We start from the raw sequence: 22,160 nt of genomic DNA on the forward strand, positions 1-22,160 counted from the left end.
ACGTTTCTTCTTCTCATCATTCTTCTTCTTGTAGCACGATACTAAACAAGCAATACGATAATTGTCCCTGTCGTTCGGGGACAAGGGCGTTACAGGTGACATTATGACATTAGTTTCTTGATCATTAGTAAAAATACGTCGTTATTATTTTGCGCCGACTGCTACATTGCCGAGGGGAGGGGAAGGGAACCATATTTCTGCGATATAATCGATATCGCAAGCATTGCATATTGCTTTCCAGTTTTTTTTTTTCGTTCCTGCATAAGTTTACGGTCATAACTGAGAACTAGTCCGTCCAAACCTGCTGGTAATGTGATTCGTCTAGGTCTTTTTCTCCTACCCACTCTTGCTCCCGGGGCACTTTTTACACAGTCTAAGTAATTAAACGTCTGGTTTTTCTTATGTTTGCTTACAGCGTTTCTTGCCGAACGCAAGCATGGACAACTACTCTAGAAAGAAAACACGAAAAAGACGTGCATCGCAATAATATCGATGTTTCTTACTAGTATTTCCTTCATCCGACTGTCGCGACTGACTATTCCATCTCTAACCCTAATATAGTTAAGGGGCCTCATTTATTCGGTTCGCATATGCGCTTATGTCTTTCTACTGGGAAAAATGACTCCCAAAGAACAGTTCACCCAGCTGCCTTGGCATATTGTTAGCATTACAAACTTTAACAAGTACGACATCCTCATTATAGTAACTACGATATCAACCACTCCTCCGTGTAACATTATTCTGCTGGACCTGGCTATGTCCTATGATTCGTAAGAACGTTTTCTCGTTGCTCGTTTTTTCCAAACATTCCGTTTTATTAATATCGCAACGACGTGCATTTGACAGCGTGTCTGAGCTTGCTGCGATTTGCTACGGCAACGCAGCTATCCCAGGTTCTTCTAATTAGGCCACAATAGTGTAGCTCAAAGAAAGAAACAAAAAATTAAATCTGGTAACCGAGCTGTACCACCGCTTCTGGAGGGAAACGAATTCGTTAGGCACGGTACAGGAGGGGTTCGTTATATTCATTTGGTTCCCGTGATAGTTACGCTGTTTTTTTTTTCACTCTATTCAAATACAGGAACCCCATCATTATTGTTAATCTCTAACCGTAATGAAGCTACGCCGACTGTCCCGTTAAATAGTAACTAAGGCCAACGAACTGCTGAGGCCCACAAAATTTCATTTGGAGGCAATACTAGGAAGAAAGGCAACATTGTATTGCTTTCAAATTCCTCCACTTTTGCCTTCAAGGGATGTAGGGAGGAACAAAAGTTCTTCTTTCGACCAGTGAGTATTTTTAAGGTGTACGGCCACGCAGTTTTTCGCCATAAGACGCATGTCTGATCAGCATAGCCATGAGCACGGATTGTAAAAGGCCAGCTTTTTTTATTAGTTTATTTGTTGCAGCCGGGTGAAAGTCGTGACTTTTTATCATAATTTTACGCATGGAGTTTGACTTTCTTTCTTTCACTTCAAAATTATTGCTCTCTTTCTGAATGCCTGATGTAGGAAAAGATTGGTGGTGCAGATGTATTACTGAATCAAATTGAATCAGCAGCCTCTATTCGAAATGTGAATCTATTTCCCGGTTATTTCGGGTAATACCGCAACATTGAAAATAGAACAGGGCCTACAAAATCTACCATAATATTTTCTTATATTAAGGAAACCATACGCTTAGAAATAACTTTGCTGTCGATGTGTAAAGTAGAGATGTGTGCAAAGGTGCCAGCGAGAAACCTTTTCGGAGCAAACAAAACAGTAAACACTTTAGGTTTAGCCGGAGTGTCACAAGAGATGTCGGAAACACCGCAGTAATGAAAATAAAAGATGAGATATTTTATAGTATGGTATGGTAAAGCTTTATTGCTATAGTAGTATCTTATAGTATTTGTATCAAAATATAAACTGCATACTCTTGGTTTTATTAGGCTGTTCAGCATCCTAATTTCACGTACCGAGATATCAGGATAGCGAAGCCGATAAGTAATACACATAGCAATCAGCACTTGTTACCGCCGACCATTTTCTTGCAACATCGTCCCATTCCGTGCAAACCAAAAGAAATTTAATGAAATGCCTAGACCGACAGAGAGAAGTTTATTTGAAGAAAGGCACACAATCTCTCCAGTGCTTTCGTAAATTTGGACACTCGCATCGTTCTTCCCAAAGAAAAAAATTTCGCTATTCCGTCTTAAATGACCAGTGACATTGTGTTTTGCATTTGCGGACATTTGATGAATTTCGCGACTTCCCCATATCGATGGGACATCGCTGCACAGTATAAGAAACCAGGCGCGCCTCTGCTTGATATTCCTTCCTCCTCCTTCTCCTACAACTCCTCAGACTCGTTCTTAGCAGAGTTACGACCAATAAATGTCGCGTTACGGTATGCGCAATGTCGACAAAGCCATAAGATAAAACCTTGTCTTTTTTTTTCTTTCTCCGCAGTCATATTATTCTTTATTGGTGGATAAAAACGTGTTGTGCCACTGTTTGTTGCTTGCGAAATCGGCCTCGCGAGTTGCAAATAAATGCAACACAAATTACAATGACACCTTAAGTTTGTCTCTTTCCGTGCGTGCAGCCGTCAACCAGGAGTTTGACGTGCAAGTGTACGACGAGTTCGTCATCAAAGGCAACACCGGCGTGCTGCGTTGCCAGATACCGAGCTTCGTCAAGGAGTACGTCACGGTGACGTCATGGGTGCGGGATGATGGACTCGTCATACACGCTGACACAGATTCAAGTGAGTGAGCCTTGAACGTTTGTCACTGCACACGCAGAACCAGATATTCAGAGTTTTCGCTTACGAAGCTCTTTAGTTAGACAAGTCATATTACAAGCACTATTCATAGCGTAGTGAATGTGACCTCAACTGACTTTATGTACGTCTTGGGAAAGCTTACGAACTGCCCTTAAGTGCTATTCATGAAGTGTCTTTTGTAGACCGCTTCTGTTGTACGTTGAATCTTGTTTCTTTTTTATCAGATGTCGCATCTGAGCAGCACCGGTCACCCTTTGAGAAATGATAACATCTGCCTCTTACTAGCTGACATGCGCTCCACTAAAATGTGGTTGCCCCAAAACGATGCCCCCTGATTCCAGCGACTATGATTCCATTTCTAGGCTACTGCAAGCAGCAGTTACCATCCCCTCGCTCCTAGATTCATGAAGGCACTCCCGCCTAGTCTTGATAAGAACTACCCGGTATTCATATAAACTTTAAGAAGTCTCTAGGACCTCCTCAAGAACAGATGGAAACTCGTTTTAACCAGCAAAGTATAGCCAAGACTCTTTCAAGCTATCTTACAAGAAAACTTTTTTTTTATTTCCCGCGAAACTAGTAATACCGACGTAATCTATAGCTATACTCCCGCAGTATCCTTGGCTGTATCTTTTACGTATGCTTCCATTAAAAAAAAGTACTTCACGTAGCTCTTAATCGTGTTCACTTTAGACCTTCTGTCATTCTACAGAATGCTTAAACAAGTAATGTTCAATCGTAACGTTACGCCAACTATCTGTTCATTTGTACAATGCCGTAAGACGTACCAGTTAGACATATTGGCTTCAAACCGTATGACAGCTGAAACAGATCCAGGTATCCCTCCTTGAATATGTATTTAATGTTACGTCGCGCCTTGTTTGAACCACGCTCTTACATCCGAACAAATGAACGAACACTATGGGCCTAAATGCTGGTTCATAAATGCTATTTGCGCTTATTTTGAAAATCTTTTCGCATGGTGTACTCGAGAAATCTCTGATCAGAGCCTACGAAGTGTAAGAAAATTCTTACTTTCTTTCTCAAAGAAGATACTTGTTTATCGATTTCATCCTAAGTAAACTCCTTAAAGGCATAATGTACATGGACACAATAAGGTGTCTCTAACAGGTTACCAATTTTGGGAACAATGAGTATAGGCATTTGACTGTCAGCAATAAGAAAAAAACACGCAACAAAACATAACCTTTCAAATAAGAAGTTGCAGTTTCGCCCGAATGGAGAAGCACTGATTGCGATAGCCGCTAAATAGACCGCCATACCAATTAAGGTTAGTATCTTTATCAGATGTGTAAACTAATGTAAACATTCCTACCTAACTAAACTAACAAGCACGGCGTCACGCACAGAGAGGCAAACATGAACACATCTCACTCGATGACCGCAGACACTGGCTGTCAGAACGCTGGCGTGATGAATATCGACAAGCGAATTCCCCTTCGTAGTGCCTCTCGCTTCAACGCGAACTAGGCGCGTGAGAACACAGCGCCCACGAGCCCATCAGCTATGTCCGGTCGGCTAGGCATCGAACCATTCCTTCCAAGATAGGACGCGCGCGGTCCCGCTCAGGCGCGGCAGCTGGAGTAGGAGAAGAAATGCGCCCTAACTTTCCCTCTCTCCACCCCCACCCACCTTGCGCGCACCCTCTCCACCTTACTCCCTTGCGTGTGCCAGTAAACACTGCCGCATCAAGCCACCATCCTTCCTGCTCACCCTCGCGCACTTTCCTTCGCACCTACAGCATACGGCGCGCGGTCGTGATCTTGTTGGCCTCCGACTTTTTAAGGAACCTCACAGCGACGCCGACGGGGAAAGTTCGCCTGGAGTGTCTATATAATCGCTATCACAGAGGCCGTAAATTTTAACTTGACACAACTAGTTCATGCCCCCTCACCCCCACCCTCCCTCAGGCAAAAAATTCGAAGAATATTAAAAAAACGCCTACTTTCAGACATATTCGTTATTCTGTGTGCACCATGCAGACTTTTGTCGTAACATTCACTCCTGCGCTACATGGATAAAGTTCACGTTAATGCCGAAAACCACTCATAGCAAATACAAGCTTCAGAAGCGACCGCATTTCGATGTTGGCGAAATGCAGAAACAACTGTGTACCGTACATTGGGTACTCGCTAAGGAACCCCGGGTGCTCCGAATTAATCCGAACTTCCTCACTACAGCGTGCCTCATAATCATATTGTGGTTCTGGCCTGCAAAACTCCAAAATTTAGTTAATGATAAATAATAAAAAGCGTTTTTTTCATGCAGACTTTTTTCCCTTAAGATATACTCTTTCACCTCAAAGGCATTTTCGAATAATTATTTGCTACTCACTTTTGTTGAGGAGCTTTATTGTCAGTTTGAGAGAGAGAGAAAGGCAAAGGAACGACAGGGAGGTTAACCAGAGTATATTGACACGTGTACTTGTCTATCTTTCACCGGTGACCGCTTTCCGCCGGCTAACAAATGTTAAACCTCATCGCTGGGCGCAGGCCTGGCCTCCATGTATCGGAAGTTTCTGGAACGACCACGTGACAATATTTCCGGTTGGCTACCCTGTACCGGGGGAGGGTTCAATTCATCCGCCATGGTGTAACTGTGCGACTGAAATCTCCTCTGACGCAGGTGGTCGCTACACCGTGTTCCCATCTGGTGAGCTGCATGTTCGCAAAGTGGACCCAAGTACCGACAGCCACCGCAAGTACTACTGCCAGGCCAAGCACAGGCTCACGGGAAAAGTTTTTAGAAGCTCCACAGTTGCCAGGCTCATCATCATTGGTATGTACACAGCTGTGCTCTTTGCTTTACGAACAAAACAAGGACTACAGTCAGCCCTCTTTTGTGTAGCACACCGTCAGGAGTTGTATTAGGAAAACTTAGCCTGCCAGAGGTCGGACAGTTTTCTTCAGCAGTTCTACTATCTGTGTTCCACGGTTTACAGGATGGAAAAGTAAATGATTTCATTAAATGTGCGGCGCAGATATAGACTTACAAAGAAGAAGTTATTAAATTTCATATTCATATTCATTAAATATCATATTTCAATTATAGTTCTGCAAGAAAGACATCTCTGCTCATCGTCATCAACTAACCAAATTAAATTCAGTAGCGTATCCTTTTCTTTCCACGATTATTTCTTCGTTGCAAGAATCGTAAATTAACAACACCGTCCTCTGGTTTGTGCTCCATACACTTACAGAAGTTGCAGCTTCTCCTATGACATGCTGGCCGTGAAGAACTTGCACCGTGTAGCCGATAGAGTGCCGGGCTGGCAATATAATGGTCATGGGTTCTGTTTCCACCTCCATCATTTATGCGTAGCCATATTTTTGCTTTGGGTTCTTTACTTTATTACAAGATAAGCACCAAGTGGAAAGGCTTTGCAAGGTCCTAGAAAAAGAAGTTTGACCTTACGAACAGCTATATTACACTATCACAGCTTGGCTGGCAACTGGATAACTCAACTTACAATTATTTTTGGCCTCGTAGATTAAATGCAATATCCCACCAATAACTTTCCCGAGCTCTGGGATCTCTAGCATCGTGCTCGAATGCTGAACGGGCAAAAAAAAAAACTACAAATAAGAATGCAACCCACTGCGTTGTAGTCTCATCTCAAACAAGTAACTGTGTCATCGTGAGAGACGAAATTTCGCAAAGAAAGCGAGATTAAAAACTCAGTTCGTTTCGTGAGTGTTCATGCAAGAGCATTCAGTAGTAATGTTTTTTTTCTTTTACTGAACGTTCGTCAACGTCCTAGCGCATCCAATAATCTGTTGAACAAGCTCTTGCCAGCATAGAAACACGCGAAATTGCAGCTTCGCTTTCGTGTTGACATGGTAGCCTAATTAAAATGAATCTTCACGGATGGTTGGGCCCCTAGCGCGCTAGTTTGGCTGGGCTTGCGAGACACGAACTCGCATGTATCGATCGTTTTGTGTCAACTACACACTCTCGTAACACCAGATCCTGCCGGTCACGTCGTTCTCGACGCTAGTACGTAGTCGCTTTATCGGGCGTAACATTGCTGCGCTGCTGTTTACGTGTCGATCGAGTGGCAAGCCATTTATTATCGCTAGCACTAATCCCAACCATTATCGATCGCCAGGCGCACCAATGCATGAAAAAAAAACTGTTGGGAGCAGCTACGTGGCACTGATGCAAATTTCTAACGCACCCGCTAGTTTTCCCAATGGAAATCAACAATGCGGCACCGTAAGGGGTCCTGTTTTTTTTCTCTCTCTCTCTTTAAATCTTTGCTTTTTGTCATGCTGGGTTACTCGTTCAATGTGATTCAGCCGTTAAGCTTCGAACGAGCGCGCAGAGATACCAGGGATTGTTATTTTACTTCTCTGTCGAAGTGGGCATGGCAGAGACGTGGTAGGATATATGAAAAAAAAAGCCTATGGAGGAACATCCATTAGCACGGTGAAATAAATAATCATCATCAACTAGAATTGTAAAAAAAAAAACTTGTGCGACACTCAAAGTGCAAGACCTACTATACAACTTCACGAACCCCTTACTCGATCCACTTTTTGAGCCGGCACCGCCGCTGTCAGTCGCTGCCAGCATGCCTCGCTCGATGGATGTAAATTTTCTGAAACTATGCAAATGACCACACCATTCTTGCCCGTTTGCTTTGTTTATGTCACACATTTTACCTTTATCCACAGAATCTATATATGCTGCTCGCGAGTCCTCTCTGGTCGACGAATATGTGAACGTGCTTCAGGCTGTCCCATTTCTGCAACCCATTATTCACGGCGACCTCATTAACTATGCTCTTGGCAACGTTTCACGGTGTCTGATTATTTTTCACGAACTTGCATGCGATTCTGATTCCTTCTTTGTTTTTCTTTCTTGAAGCCTTTAAAGTATTTTGGTCTTGTTTCCCTCTAAAAGCGCTGTGTGCTTATACAATTTTATCACCATGTCATAAACGAAACAGAGTACAACAGGGCGAAAAGATGCCTCTGCCAGGCCATCTGGGAATACTGGTCCACAAGTCATAGTGTTTCAGCCGTTTCCTTCAGTGGAGTAATCAATCAGCTCCTATCAATTCTTGAAACAGTTTAGAGTCTCTGTACTCAGGCTTCATGAAAGCATTTTCATTCTTCAGTGACTTGTTTAGAATACACGTTAGTTGTATGATACATTACTTTCTCTTGGTGCCTTTTAAGGACGGGCTTCACAGTATGCATTTCAACACTGAATAAATTTAAAAGAGTTCTAGTATCGATTGTTTGATTCAAACTGATGTTGGCTTCCGGGGTCACTGAGCCATATATTTGATACCGCAATGTTAACTTTTTTTAGTAGCAATCACTGAAGTTTAGAGACATGACACTTTTAAGATGAGGGTCGTGAATCCGTACCTCACGCTGGGTGCACTGTTTTGAATTCGCGGCTTCGATTTCCCAAGTGGCAGGGTCTTTCGTTTCGAAAGTCTAAAGAGTCTTCTGTTTTCAGCTGTGTCCGAGGATGCTTCTAGTACTATTCACCATTTTTGCCTCCTCACGTTTATCTTTCATAACCTTTACTTCTAAAAAGTAGACAACGCAACATTAAAACACCACGGATTTATTTATTTATTGATACTGCGATCTTATACAAGACCTTAGCAGGGTGGGCATACAATATACAAGTAAAGGTCCGTTGGAAACAGCCAACGTAATTCCAAAAGTAATCATTGATCCATTCATAAATAAATCATAAGTCAAGATCCAGGAAAAGAAATGCAAAAACATAAGACACAATTGCAACACAATGATATAATGTAGTATAAACGATGTTAAGAAATTACAGATAGCTTTCAAACATTTGCAGTGACGTTTGTGATACTGCATCATTATTAAGACTATTCCAATCTGTAATCGTTCTGGGGAAATAAGAATACTTATAGGAGTTAATTCTAGCGTTTAATGGTGTCACTGTAAAATCGTGCCGTTGTCTTGTGTTATGTCCAGAGGAGTACGATATAATATTGGATGTGTTAAGATTGTATTTACCTTGGAGTAATTGAAAAAAGAATTTTAAACGGCAGATACGGTTTCTATGAGAGACTGGAAGCAAACCACTTTGATTAAGTAGATGAGTGATAGATGAACGGCCAAATGAATTATAAATAAACCGTACTGCTTTCTTTTGAACTCTCTCCAATTTAGCAGTGTTAGTTTTAGTGAAGGGATCCCAGATTATGATGGCATGTTCTAACATGGGACGAATAATGGTATTATATGCGAGAAAACGTACACTGAGGGGCGTGAGCTTCAAAGCACGTCGAAGGAAAAAGAGTTTGCGGAGGGCGTTAGCGGTGACGTTATCCACATGTTCGGTCCAGGAGAGGTTTTTACAGATCCGAAGCCCTAGGTACTTGTAGCTGTTCACTTCTGAAAGATCATTATTATTAGCAGTATAGTTAAATAAGAGAGGCTTCCGTTTCTGTGTTATGCGCATGAACACTGTTTTATCATAATTAACACACATTTGCCATTTGTCACACCAAGATAATACTTTTGCAAAATCACTGTTTAACCTGGCTTGATCCTCAGCAGTATTAATCTTTTCATACAGCACACAATCGTCTGCGTACAATCTTATAGAAACAGAGATATTAGAGACAATGTCATTGATAAAAATCAAGAAAAGAAGCGGCCCAAGAACTGATCCCTGGGGAACGCCAGAATCAACAGAAACTGTAGGGGAAGACGAATTATTTAATACCACAAACTGGCGACAGTTCTTGAGGTAAGCTGAAATCCATTTGAGTAGCTTGTCGTTTTTTATTACATTACCTAGTTTATGAAGAAGTTTATTATGCGAGACTTTGTCGAATGCTTTTTTTTAAAATCCATAAATATAGCGTCAGTCTGTTTTCCTTCGTTTATTGCCGCTGCAAAATCATGTATGGTTTGGACTAGTTGAGTATTAGTAGAATATCCTCGTCTAAAACCATGCTGGGCATTGGTTAGAAAGTTATTTTGCTCAAGAAAGTCGGCTATATGTTTATGAATAATATGTTCTAAGATTTTGCATGCTGTTGAGGTTAATGATATCGGACGGTAATTTTGAATAGATGTTCAGTCTCCAGTTTTATGAATTGGCTTGATTCTGGCCGTTCTCCAGTCATCCGGTAATGAGCCTTCACTTAGGGACCTGCTGAACAGGATGCATAAGTATTTTGAACACCACTGTGAATACCGTTTTAGGAAAGCATTGGGAATATCATCTGGCCCAGGAGATTTTTAACATCAATTTTCAACAATAAATTAAGAACACCGGCCTCGAAATCATAACATCAGGAATTGAAGGTAAATTCGTGGCGTAGTTAGGAAGGAAGCCGTCGTCCTGCGTAAATACTGATTTGAAATAACTGATTTGATTCCCTTTGACAACGTTGAAAGAGAAAAGAGCACTGTGCCTGAAGCCCTATACACGTTTGAAACATAGTAAAACATTCTCAGGTGCCTTGTCTGTGACGTTTAAGTTAATGCAAGAAAAGCCCTCGGCGAATATACCAGTAGTATGACAGCTTCTCAAGCGTATGTGTATATTTGTACCAGTTACCACTCAGCCCTTGGACTGATTTACATCATTTATTCAGGTGGCATGGCTTCATTAAGCGGCAAGTAAAAGAGCATACGTACAAAGGAAAAGAAAGAGAGAGAGAGAGACATTCGTTGCAGGTTCTGCGTGTGGCTTCTGGACTCAGAAAACTCGCCAGTGTAGACACTAGCCCCTGCGCCGATTAGCAAAGGCATGGTTATTAGAGATAGATAAGGCAGGCATGCTTCATAGCGGTAGTTTAGTGCTTTTTGCTTTATTGGACAGAAATGAAAGCTTACTGAAAGGATAGATTGATAGTCATGCGACCATACGCTGTTCACTGGCGATCGCTTTAACCGAAACGTCATTGTTTCCTTCATTAATATTGATGCTTATAGTGTTACTGTTATTATATTATTGGTCTCGTACAACTCGAGCTTGCTGCATTGAAACTATTGTCAACGTTGCCGTCACGTCGATAGTAAGGAGATCCCAACATAACCAAATTGTGCGCATGCTGTGAATGCGACAATACACTGTCGAACAGATGCGAGAAGTGTCGACTGCTGCGCAACATACGATGAGGCGTGCATAAAAACGCTCACGGCGCTTGCGACCTCATCATAATCACTTCATTTTTGTTCCTAAATTCGCGGCACAAGGTCACTCAGAAATGACCTTGGTTCTTCTATTGATCTTTTTCGCTAGTGCTTCTGTCTCTGCGCCACCATTACGTCGTGAAAATACAGGATTTTATTCAAATGAACATAATAACGATTCCAGCGATGCGATTAGCATTGCACCGATGTGGTGACACACGTTATTGCGACAATTGAAATACGCCATGTTAGAGGCGTGTAAACGCCCCAAAACTGCGCAGTGGGTTGCGAGGGACGCCATAGTAGAGAACTACTGCATAATTTTGACCGACTGAGGCTCTTTACCGCGCACACAAAGCACAGCACACGAGCGTCTCTGTCCCCAACTAAATGAAGTCGCCACAGCGGGGAATCAAACCGACGACCTCGTGCTTAGCAGCAAAACGTCATAGGCATGGCGCCGGGTAGAATAAAATTGAAGGAAAGCGGACTTATCGAGAATAAACTTTTCCCACAGAAGGAAAAGTAGGAAAACATAAGATTTGGTTTTCTAAAGGATTAACATATGCCTTTCTTTTTTCTGGGGTTTTACGTGCCAAAACCAGTTCTGATTATGAGGCACGCCGTAGTGGAGGGCTCCGGATTAATTTTGACAACATATGCCAACCATAACCCATCAACACGGGCACTATGCGTAATCAGCACAAATGCGAGGGTGATACAACGAGCATTTGAGAAGATAAGGTCGTAAAATTGATTACCATTGTCGAAAAAAAGGGACTGTACTCAGGCGTCTTCACATTTTTGTTTTGTAATGTTTCCTGTACAAGTCCATCTCTTTAAGATTGCATCATCCACCGGCACTATCTTCTACGCGTATTACGAACACGCATCCACATGCTCCCCTTTGCAGGCCTTCACTTCTTCGAATATGACACCCGCTTAACCCCAGAAATCTTAAGCACCATTACACATAAAGAACAATTAGAACACTTTGTTCACATTTATTCTGCCCTGTAAGAGTGCATTTGTATCAAATATTTCAAAATTATAATTTAGTTAAAGTAATTAGGATACTATTTAATTAAATGGTAATTGATTTTTTAACTATACGCAGCCCAACATTTGCTTCAACGTATCAAAAACGCTATTGTGGGCTACCATAGCCATGGGTTACTATTGGCTTTGCAATAGGTTTACCGCGCTCAAATTGGAACTTTGAGAAATAAAATACAACGTACCGAAAATCATACGTTGGACTCTGAGTTAAACCCAATCCACGATTTATGCTGTTGCCCATGAAGCGGAAGCATGTTTTGCTCTTAAACACTAGCTGCAAAAGTCTCCACCTTCCAAGTGTCACTTCTCCTTTGTACTTTGTAGTGTAACATTTTCTTTGTATGTCGTTGCCTTGTTTCAGTCGACATGTCGTCGAACATTCCTTTTTTTGTTTTTGCAGACACACACGTGAACACGGCACCGAGGCTGACCGATCGCAGGCCCGTGGTGCGGGCGCGCCAAGGCGACAACGTGAAGATCCCGTGCGCGGCGCAGGGTTACCCGATTCCCACGTACTCCTGGCACCGCGTCGAAGGCGGCTGGAAAGTCTTGCTAGACTCGGCAGGCCGAGTGTCTCAAGCAGACGGCACACTGCTTTTTCGACGCGCTTTAGTCGGCGATGGCGGCAAGTACGTGTGTGTCGTCAACAATTCCATCGGCGAGGACCGGATGGAGACGCAACTCACAATCACTGGTAAACTACCAGCTTCCGTGTAGAAAAAAGGCTAATGGGTGCATTTGTTTCCACTTCGAAATCGTACACGGCTGGCTGCGAGAATACGAATGTTATATAGGTATCCAGTTACGCCGCTCTTTAAGGAGAAGAACGTGCCCCACGCAGGCACTCCATCCCATCGGAAGTGGGAAGTGGGAACTGAAAATCAACCATACAATGTAGTAGACGAGATTTACCGCGGGTTTCTTGATGACGTTCAATAGTATTCACCATGTGAATCAATAAGTGGTGCATAACAGCCTTTGCTTGCAACGTACGTTACGCACACGCCGTATCTTAACCAGCATATGCTTAACGTTTGATCACCCACTAATGGTCCTACACTTTCCCTTGCATGTTGCGTCACCCTTGCGTTTGTATGTGAATTTGCAGAAGGCTTACGAGGGACCCACTGTTTACGGTAATGATATGTGGTTTACGACTTTGTTTCTCACACGCAGCACTTCAGTTGTGCATTGCAATGCTTTCGCAGCCCCACTGACAGCGACGGTTCGTCCCAGGCGAATAGTGGCCACCGAGGGTGCTCCGGCAACACTCAACTGCACCACCACTGGTCACCCTGTGTCATCCGTAGTGTGGGTCAAAAATGGACAGCCCGTCGTCTCGTCGCGCGTGAAGATGCTGACGAGGGAGAGACTGCACATACCAAACGTGCTGCGGGACGACAAGGGAATGTACCAGTGCTTCGCGCTGAACGACTACGACTGGGCTCAAAGCACGGCTGAGATTACGCTGGGTGGTGAGCAGCAAACCCATGATGTGTTCTTCCGTCTGCACTTAGTAATTGTTGTTCATTTTTGACATGGCTGAACTAGAGCAGCCTTCAGAATGTACGATATATGAATCCATCTTTTTTCTTTGTGTCGTCTGTTTCGCACCCATCATGTTCAATTCTGAAGATTACCAACAAGCTGAAGGCCACGTTCTTTTAGCTTTGGCGTACTTGTTTATGTAGCCTAATATTATAATGGTCCTTAAGTTAATGAAGAATTGGTAGCAGGTTTTTAAAACTTTTCGCAAGTAATGTATGCCTTGTGATTGGTTGGCAGTTGTGTACACTGTAGTTTCGTATGGTTCTTTTTGGACCGTAACAGAACGACAGTAGAAACGGGGCGGAAATGCGAGCACGTCCAGTCTACCTCAACTTTTCCTACGTCAGAGAAGTAGTGCATGGCAGGACAGGTTTTGTTTCTGTATTGTGTCAAAATCAGCCCAACAGGTCGAAACTCGCTCGGTGGTCTCGGTTCGCTTGGTGTTCGGGTGACGAAAACGACGAGGAAAGTTGCCATAGCTATAGATAATCTCTGATAATGTTCAACGAACAAAGACAGTGCGGACCTTCGCTTGGACTGCATCATCATTTCGCGGCTTGAGGTTGCTTTTCATAAAGGAAATCAGCAGCAATTTGAGCAATCAATACCTTACTCACTGTCCCGTTTCTCTGGGCCTTGCGGTGTATGGAAGATCGAGGGAAGCGATCATCGATTTCGTTCCTCCTTCCTTAGAGCACATGTTGGACAAACGAGTGCTGAATCTTAAGAAATTCGATTTTAAGCTATCTTCTTTAGAAATCTTTGCTTAAATAAAAAAGATGCTTTAATTTCTATCGTTCTTTTTTATGTTTATGCAATTTCGTAATGGAGGCAGTACAAGCTCCACTCGTGCGCTATCACTAACCACATTGATTTAGGACAAGCATTAGCCTAGCAACAGGGCATTTCCCGTTCATCTCCTACTGCTTCCCCGGCTTTTTATAACCTCTCTCAAAATATGTTCTACACAAAAAAGACACAAAGAAAGCATCGCTACGGGCTATTGACAACACAAACGTGCTTTCAGCGTCAATTAGTACTTGAGCCGGAGGATGCAAGGTGCCTAAATATATATGCAGTGAATTAGCAAAAATTATCTACTATATAGTGCCAATCCCGTTATGGTAGCTATTTGAGGCATAAAGGCATGTATTTCCCAGCTTGCCATGATTTCATCAATACGCAGGGCGTTTCCAACAACTATGTTGGCTCACTTTCACTGGCGTACAAGAGCTTAGCACGCGCGTGGCCATGATTTCCCCATCCCTGCCGCGATGGGTGTACGTTGATGGAAATAGTATGCGGAAAGTCCGTTATTCTTAGAGTGCCAGAGCACCTCACAAAACACTAAGTGCTCACATATTTCAAGAGCATTCCACAACGCAGTGACAGTACTCAAAATTGAACAGACAAAACTTCAGGAACAAACCGAACTTGAGACTGGACTTGAGGTTTTTGGTGTCTGTTCAGTGACCCAAAAACCTCAAGTTACGGAGATTATTATGTGTTTTTTTAGTATTTTTTGTAGAGTGATGCATGTTTCGCGACACAAAATCACCTTGAACACTGATGGCAATAAATTTGCTGGGCGCTGTCTACAATTACTACCACCTGCAAACAATAAAGCCCTATTTTGCTAATCCTATAGACATATAGACATATACAGAGTGTTTCAGCGAACACTTTAAAATTTTTTTAAAGGTTGCCTGTGGCAGATATTACAATTCTAGTTCGGGAGCTGGTCTACTCGAAGAGGAGGACATTACTTGCACAAAACTTTAAAATGCAGAATTGACAAATTAACAAAAATTCACTAATTAAGTTTTAATAATTACCTTATGGCCCATATTGAAATTTGCAAATTCTAGCCGTGGTGTTCGCAAATAAAGGCGGATCCACTTGGAACTAATTCTCAGGATGACACCACTTTCGAGATATTAATTCCCGAACTTTGCGGAGAAGTGCATTGGCGTTCCAGTTACTTTTGTGCTTCAGTGCACAAAGCGACGTTTCGTGATTACGCTGTCCGTAACTGGTACCTGCTGGGAGTGAAAAGCGCCTTGAGCCCCGACTTCCGTGTTCTTTAAACCGTCATGCTTCTTGACGCTATTAATGATGTATTTTAACTGCGCTTCTTCGACTACGAGAACCCTCGGAGGCGAATTGGTGCTCAGTTTACCGCATCTCGGTTTTACGACTTGTACTAGAGTCGTCATACAATAAGGTCCCCTTCAGGTTCCTTCTTTGCTTTGACTCCTACACCCTTTCAACTTAGCAACATTTCTTGTGATGCAGATGATCCTCCTGTTCTCATGCACCGGTTTTCCGAACAGACAGTGGATCCAGGCTCATTGGTATCGCTCAAGTGCGTAGCGACGGGTGCGCCCTTGCCGCAGATCACGTGGAGTCTCGACGGGGAGCCTGTCGTGGAAAACATGCGCGTGCGCATTGGAGACTTCGTCACCAACGACGGGCAGGTACGTTGGCCATTAATGATTTATGTGGTTGTGCAAGAGTACAAAATGCACTTAGGGTAGGTGGACGAAACTAGCATGGCAGGCAGGGTACCCACCTGAAGCTTCCCTTAAGGAGCTGCAACTGTAGCGAACTCCATTTAACAAATGTTGAGAGGTCACGAAAAACAAGCGTTACACCATAGTGAAGTGCCGCAGAAGCCACCAGTTCTTGGAGCCATGGTGAAACATTGTTTCCCTTAGGTTAGTAAGTCTATATAGTACCAGGCTGATTGCCAAATGGAAGTACTGAAGCACCTGCCGGTTCGAAAATGAAAAGGGAGACAGTCGCTGCTCTTCTGTTCGTTTCCAAATACCGCCACATAAGAATGCCTGTTTCATGCATCGTGACTCCACGTTTCTGTAAGCTCGTTTACCTGAATCGTGCCAGATCATCGGCAATCCAGCCTGCAGCTTCCGTTAGAAGTGTCTTTTAGGGGCGAAGCTCCTTATAGCGGCACCCGTTCATCCCCGTCGTCGTCGTAGTAGTAGTAGTGTGTAACCAGTCTGAGAAAAATGAGAAAAAAAATTCCGAAGTTGTGTCCGTAGCGCGGAATCGAACCAGGGACCCCTCGCTTCCGAGCGCGCGGCGTTAGCCCACTACGCCACGAAGCGGACATGGACACACGCACCACGATGGCAATAAATACCCAACATTAACGAAAGGCCGCGTTTCTAGCGCGTTTCTAACGCGTTTGTGCTAGCGCGTTACGGCCCGTGTAAGAAGCTGGTGTAAGACGCTGTGGCCTTTCCGCCTTACCTTCAACGCGTTTCGAACGCGCTGCCCAAAGCGGTGGCAAGTCAAGTTCAAGTCGAGGAGCGTTTATGAATACGGGGGTATACTCTGTCAGCAGTCATGTGATGGCGTCGGCAAACGCGGTGCACGTTCCGGCATGTGTAAATGGCTGCGTCAGACGCTGTGGCCGCTCCCCCTTACTAGAGAGTACTGCACGTTTCTAACGCGTTTGTGCTAGCGTCCCCTTAAGCGGGAGATCCGATGATTCCCTCCGGAGCTTCGCCCACTCATCATCATTCACCCCGTGGATATGCTGTGATTTTTTTATCACTATATTCCTAATGATTTGCTGCACTACGCATATTTAGTGAGCTCCATGATTGAGAATAGTTTTGTTGGAAACGAAAGCGCGGTTCCTTACTAATATATGACGCGCATTTATAAATATTTAGCGACCCATTCGAAACGCGTACAGGTGAACAGCTTCGTGAACGTAACGGCTGCGACTACGGAGGACGGCGGCCGGTACCAGTGTCACGCAAGCAACGATGTCGAAACTGTGTCTCACGGTGCGCGGCTGAACGTGAGGGGCCCCCCGTTCGTTCGTGTCATGCGCAACGTGTCCGTGTTGGCAGGACGCACGCTGATGGTTCACTGCCCTGCTGCCGGATACCCTCTCACCCAGATATTCTGGCATAAAGGTGAGTGCGAAAAAGCAGTAACAGTGCGGTAACGTCGGGAAACCACGCAGGACCAAGCGGCGCCCTTTCCCGCGTAGGTTTCTACTAAAATTACTAGGCGATAGACGGGCACTGCGATCGTTCAGCACCCGTGGTAATGATGGTTAGTACAAGGACTTATCTCACCTTCGGTCTTGTGGCTTCAGACGTTCTTCGGACTTTGTTTATTACGTTTTACCATCCTTTGTTGGCTTTAATTTCGAAGCAATCACACTTCTCTAAACGCTGAAGACAATAAGACTCTGTGCACATGAAGAATTATTGCGAAGCGATGCGCTTGCAACACGCTATGTTGTGTAAAGTCAACAGTTTGTGATCAAAATCAGAAAGCAGTTTGAAAATAGAAGGGCCAAATGTAGGCAAACTCATCTACTAATCATCATTTTCATGCTAGCTGATGCGCCATGCTTTGAGCTTCCATAGATGCTGTAGGGCCAGAGGTCTATCTAATACTGGTTGTAGGAAGGTCCAGGCTTTCACATAAACGTGCAGTTTGAAATATTTACACTTGTTAATGAAATTCGTTTCCTATAATCAACTGAAGCAAAGAAACCAGTTCGAGTAAGACAGTTTCATGTCAGACGTGTTACAAGTGCATTCATTTTCGTAGCAGACGCCAGTTATTTAAGAATAGCTATTGCAGGTTATAATTTCACTCCGTAGGCACGACCTGTGCGTTGGAATTGAAGTTATTAATGTTAGAGCAAGGGTGTCACGACCGATGGATTTCTGCTTGAGCGTGACTTTGATTTCAGCCAGCGCACAGAACTAAATATTTCTGTTTCCTTTATTCTGCCACTGAATACGCTGGTGTTACACATATATTCCGCGCTTGTACGCTGATTTTTCGTTCCTTGCTATTTTTCGAAGTTCATTCCGTAATACTGGGAATCGAAACAGCACTAAAATGACAGAGACACACATTGAAACGGCAACACAGGGCACTAACAGCGTTATTGGGGTTCCTAGAATGACAGACCAACAAGCCCGAATCATGGCCTTGATGAAGATCATTCCGTGTTAATGCACATGGTAACCTCTTGGCTCAAGACGCTGCGCTTGTGAAAGATCACCAAACTTGAGCTTTTGAACGGCTACAATTGCCCATCTTTTGAGATTAAAGCCGTAGAACTTCTACAAAGTGACGCAGAATCTAAACAACATCGACACAAAGGGGAACACAGGCCATCCGGATGATAAATAATTATTTTAAGTACACGGAGTACACATGTGAGTTAGGTTTCATGTTATGCTTGTCTTGCGCAAGTTAAACAGTCAGAACCCTCGAGCCTGGACGTATTTTTGATTAGCATAGTGGCGTGCACGAGCAATAAAACAGTTTTAAATATTCTTAAGCCCCAGAAAAAAAACGTATTATATTGCGTACCAGATATTCGCTTTAGCGACGCAGTTTCATTGCAACGCCTCAGCTCTTTCAGTGTACTTTTGCAATGTCTGCCCCAATGCAATGGCGCCAGGCTGGAGCAAGCTGGCTGAAGTCTTACCTCTCAGCTTTTCTCTAACGTGATCCTTTTTTTCTTGGCGCACGAGAAAACTACGCCGCTCTCGGCAATCATTAACGTCTGGCCAAAACCCCTAAACGCTTACTCAGTAGCAAGTGCCGTTTGAGATATTAGTCCATTCTCGCAACGTATAAATCACTTGCTCTCCCTAACTGCGAAAAGTGGTACGAAATTTTCTTTTTCGCTTTAAATTAGGCGTTCCCAAAGTTCGCGTTTTACTAACGAGTACAGCGGTAGTCAGGTATATGGCTTATTTTGGCGCATTTCCGACGTAACTTCGAGTACAACCCACATGTACAGTTCAAGCTGTCACGATGAATACGTGGGCTACACATCTATAGCTTTCATCTATAGCCGCATTTACAGACATTTCTGGCAGCATTGTAGCCCGGACATCACGTAGTGTATAACGAATCTGTCAATACCAAGGGAGGCTGCAGCCGTAACTATATACGCTGGAAATACCTCCAATGCTATTGTCACTTAACCAATGTACTGTACGGGCATCATAAGACTAACAATAAGCGGTGTAAGTTTTCTCAGCCAATCATCTGGTTTTACCCGCAGGGAACGCCCGGCTACCGCAGAGCAAGCGCCAGAGCGTGTTTCCAAATGGCACGCTCGCTGTTCATCGCGTAGAGCGGAGTGCTGACGAAGGCATCTACCGGTGCGTGGCCACAGGTCCCTCCGGGAAGTCCGCCTCCAGGGAACTCTACGTTAGCGTCATGGGTGAGTGCCGCCCGTCAACTGGGGCTTCTTATTCACTGCGCTGCATTGGTTTCGTTGGTGAAAAGGTACGAGGAAGTCCTCTTGTACACCGAATTGCTGCAGGTTATATGTGAGCCATTGAGGTGTTTACTTTCGTGGGATTCCCTTCTAAAGGAACCTTAAAAAATACGATAACTTTGCGTAAGTACAGACTCACTTGAAATGTTTTCAGAGTCTATTCATTGGCAAAATATTGCCAGGAAGACCAGTGTAAAGTGAATCGGGATTACGTACTGTAAATTTTCGCCCCGAGATGACCTAGAGCTCGTGTTGTTTGGTTGCTCTCTCTCTCTCTCACTTGTGTATTGTGCTGGTTTATTCTTCCTAATACCACACCAACTGGCCTGAACTTCCACAGCAGGACTAGAAATAAATTCTTTAGCACTGGTGACGTTGAGTTTACGCGCGTCTATTGTGGACCGAATAAAGTTGTTTCACTCACTCACTGTAACCTATCTGACGCACTCGCTCTTTGGTGCCCGACGCATGGCTGTTATGCACAATTTTCTTGTGAGCGCTTTCATTAAGGCGATCCTTTTAATATACTTTCAAAACACAATCGTAAGAAAATCCTGCACCAGCGCTAGTGATTCCAGTCGAATCCACGACTTCTCTAAAAACTCCAAACATACGCATTAACTCTAACCACGCAGCAGCACTCTGAACACTCGGCTATGTGCAGATCTGCACCAGCATATGTTTGAATAGGCTTCAGCTGGTGAAGAAAGACATGCGCTGATTGTTTCTTATAAGGCCGCAGGTATGCTTTACTTAGAGAAAATTCAATCATCCGAATAATACTCCTTTATGCTGCAGTAGGCAGAAATGTTAGTGATTATATCATCTGAATAGGAAGAATGGGTCCCACTAGTAAAAAGAAAAGTAAGCCAAGGTAGGGTCAGATTTTCTGTCGCATTGTTGCTGTTCTTTTTCTTATTTTTATAAATGAGAATAATTGGCGTGAGTGTAACATTTTGAGCGAGTATTAAAAAGGGGGAAAAAACTGTACAAGACAGTTCAATGGCTTTATAAAAAGCCGGAATGCACGACGTGTGTAACTAGCGATAGATAAAGGAAACAAATATTTGCATCTGAAACGGAGGCTACGACAGATAACAAATAAAGAGAGGGTGGTGATGTACATGATGAGCATGCAATGACAGTTTAACACAAAGTGTTATTTCGTGCTTTTCTTTCTTCCGAATACGAGCATGTAAAGTGCCCTAACCGGTTGTATTTTTGGTCAAGTTGGTAAGCAATATATCGGATATCTCTTTGTACAGAAAAACAAAACAAAAAAAAACATCTGATGGGGACAAAGTCAAAAAGACACAGCGGCTTTCTTGTCACAACTTGTCTTTCTATGTCAAAGTAGGTTATCTTCAGCTCCAAAACTTTTGTGATATTCCAAGTGGTTTATTCTTGTTCTGTGCGCAGTGGCGCCTGTGGTGGGTCCGTTCTCGTTCCCGGCGAACCTGAAAGAAGGCATGCGGGCCATCGTCACCTGCTCTGTGCTCGAAGGGGACAGCCCCGTGCGCATCCGTTGGCTCAAGGATGGCGCGCCCCTGGCGCCAGATGGCAGAAACGTCAAGGTCGAATCAAGCAACGAGTTTTCTTCCACACTGTTCATCAAACAAGTGAGAGCGCTCTCAGTGAATAAGTGTGTGTCGCGTGTCTGTCAGGAGTAGCATGACTGCTCAACTTCGCCACCATGACTGATCACTCTGGTAAATCATAAATTGAGGAGCAGCATCGGTGGAGGGCTACAAATTACTGCGCGTTGGCTAGAGAGGTTGACATGGTAGTCTCGTTAATAATCTGGTCTATATTTCGTCATTGACCTGCATCAGCCAACTTTCACGGGCAAAGCGACTGCGCAAGAGCTTTCTGTTTTATGTTTGTCCTTTGCAGGTCGGCTACAGGCATCGAGGCCAGTACACCTGCATCGCATCAAACTTGGCAGCGTTTGCGAACTATTCTTCAAACATGGTCGTCAACGGTGAGTGACATTGTTTATCAGTTCTGTTTCAAAAGCATATTTCCTCTTCACCCGACTGTATGTTTGGTTGCACAGTAACTCACCACAGATATATAAAGGCACGTACGCAAGAATGCGCGCTCAACCATCCAGTTAAATGACTGTATAATGCATGATTGTATCTGAGTATATGTGTGAGGGTCACTCTTGACAACTCATTTCAGTAGCATTCTGCCTGCATGCACCGTGTTAATGAGGTACCGATATACATCTATGCCCGTTATAGAACACTATATAGAGGAAAGTTTTTCTGCAAAGCGGGGACACTGAAATTAACAAAGGGTAACTGTGAACCGG

General features: G+C 43.7%; 1 pseudogene; it reads left to right on the plus strand.

Annotated features, from left to right (window-relative positions):
- The window catches only part of LOC119448763 (Down syndrome cell adhesion molecule-like protein Dscam2), a 190,503-nt pseudogene that overhangs the window by 144,976 nt on the left and 23,367 nt on the right, over window positions 1-22,160 (plus strand).

Source organism: Dermacentor silvarum, chromosome 4 (assembly GCF_013339745.2).
Source record: "Dermacentor silvarum isolate Dsil-2018 chromosome 4, BIME_Dsil_1.4, whole genome shotgun sequence".
Classification (NCBI taxonomy): domain Eukaryota; kingdom Metazoa; phylum Arthropoda; class Arachnida; order Ixodida; family Ixodidae; genus Dermacentor; species Dermacentor silvarum.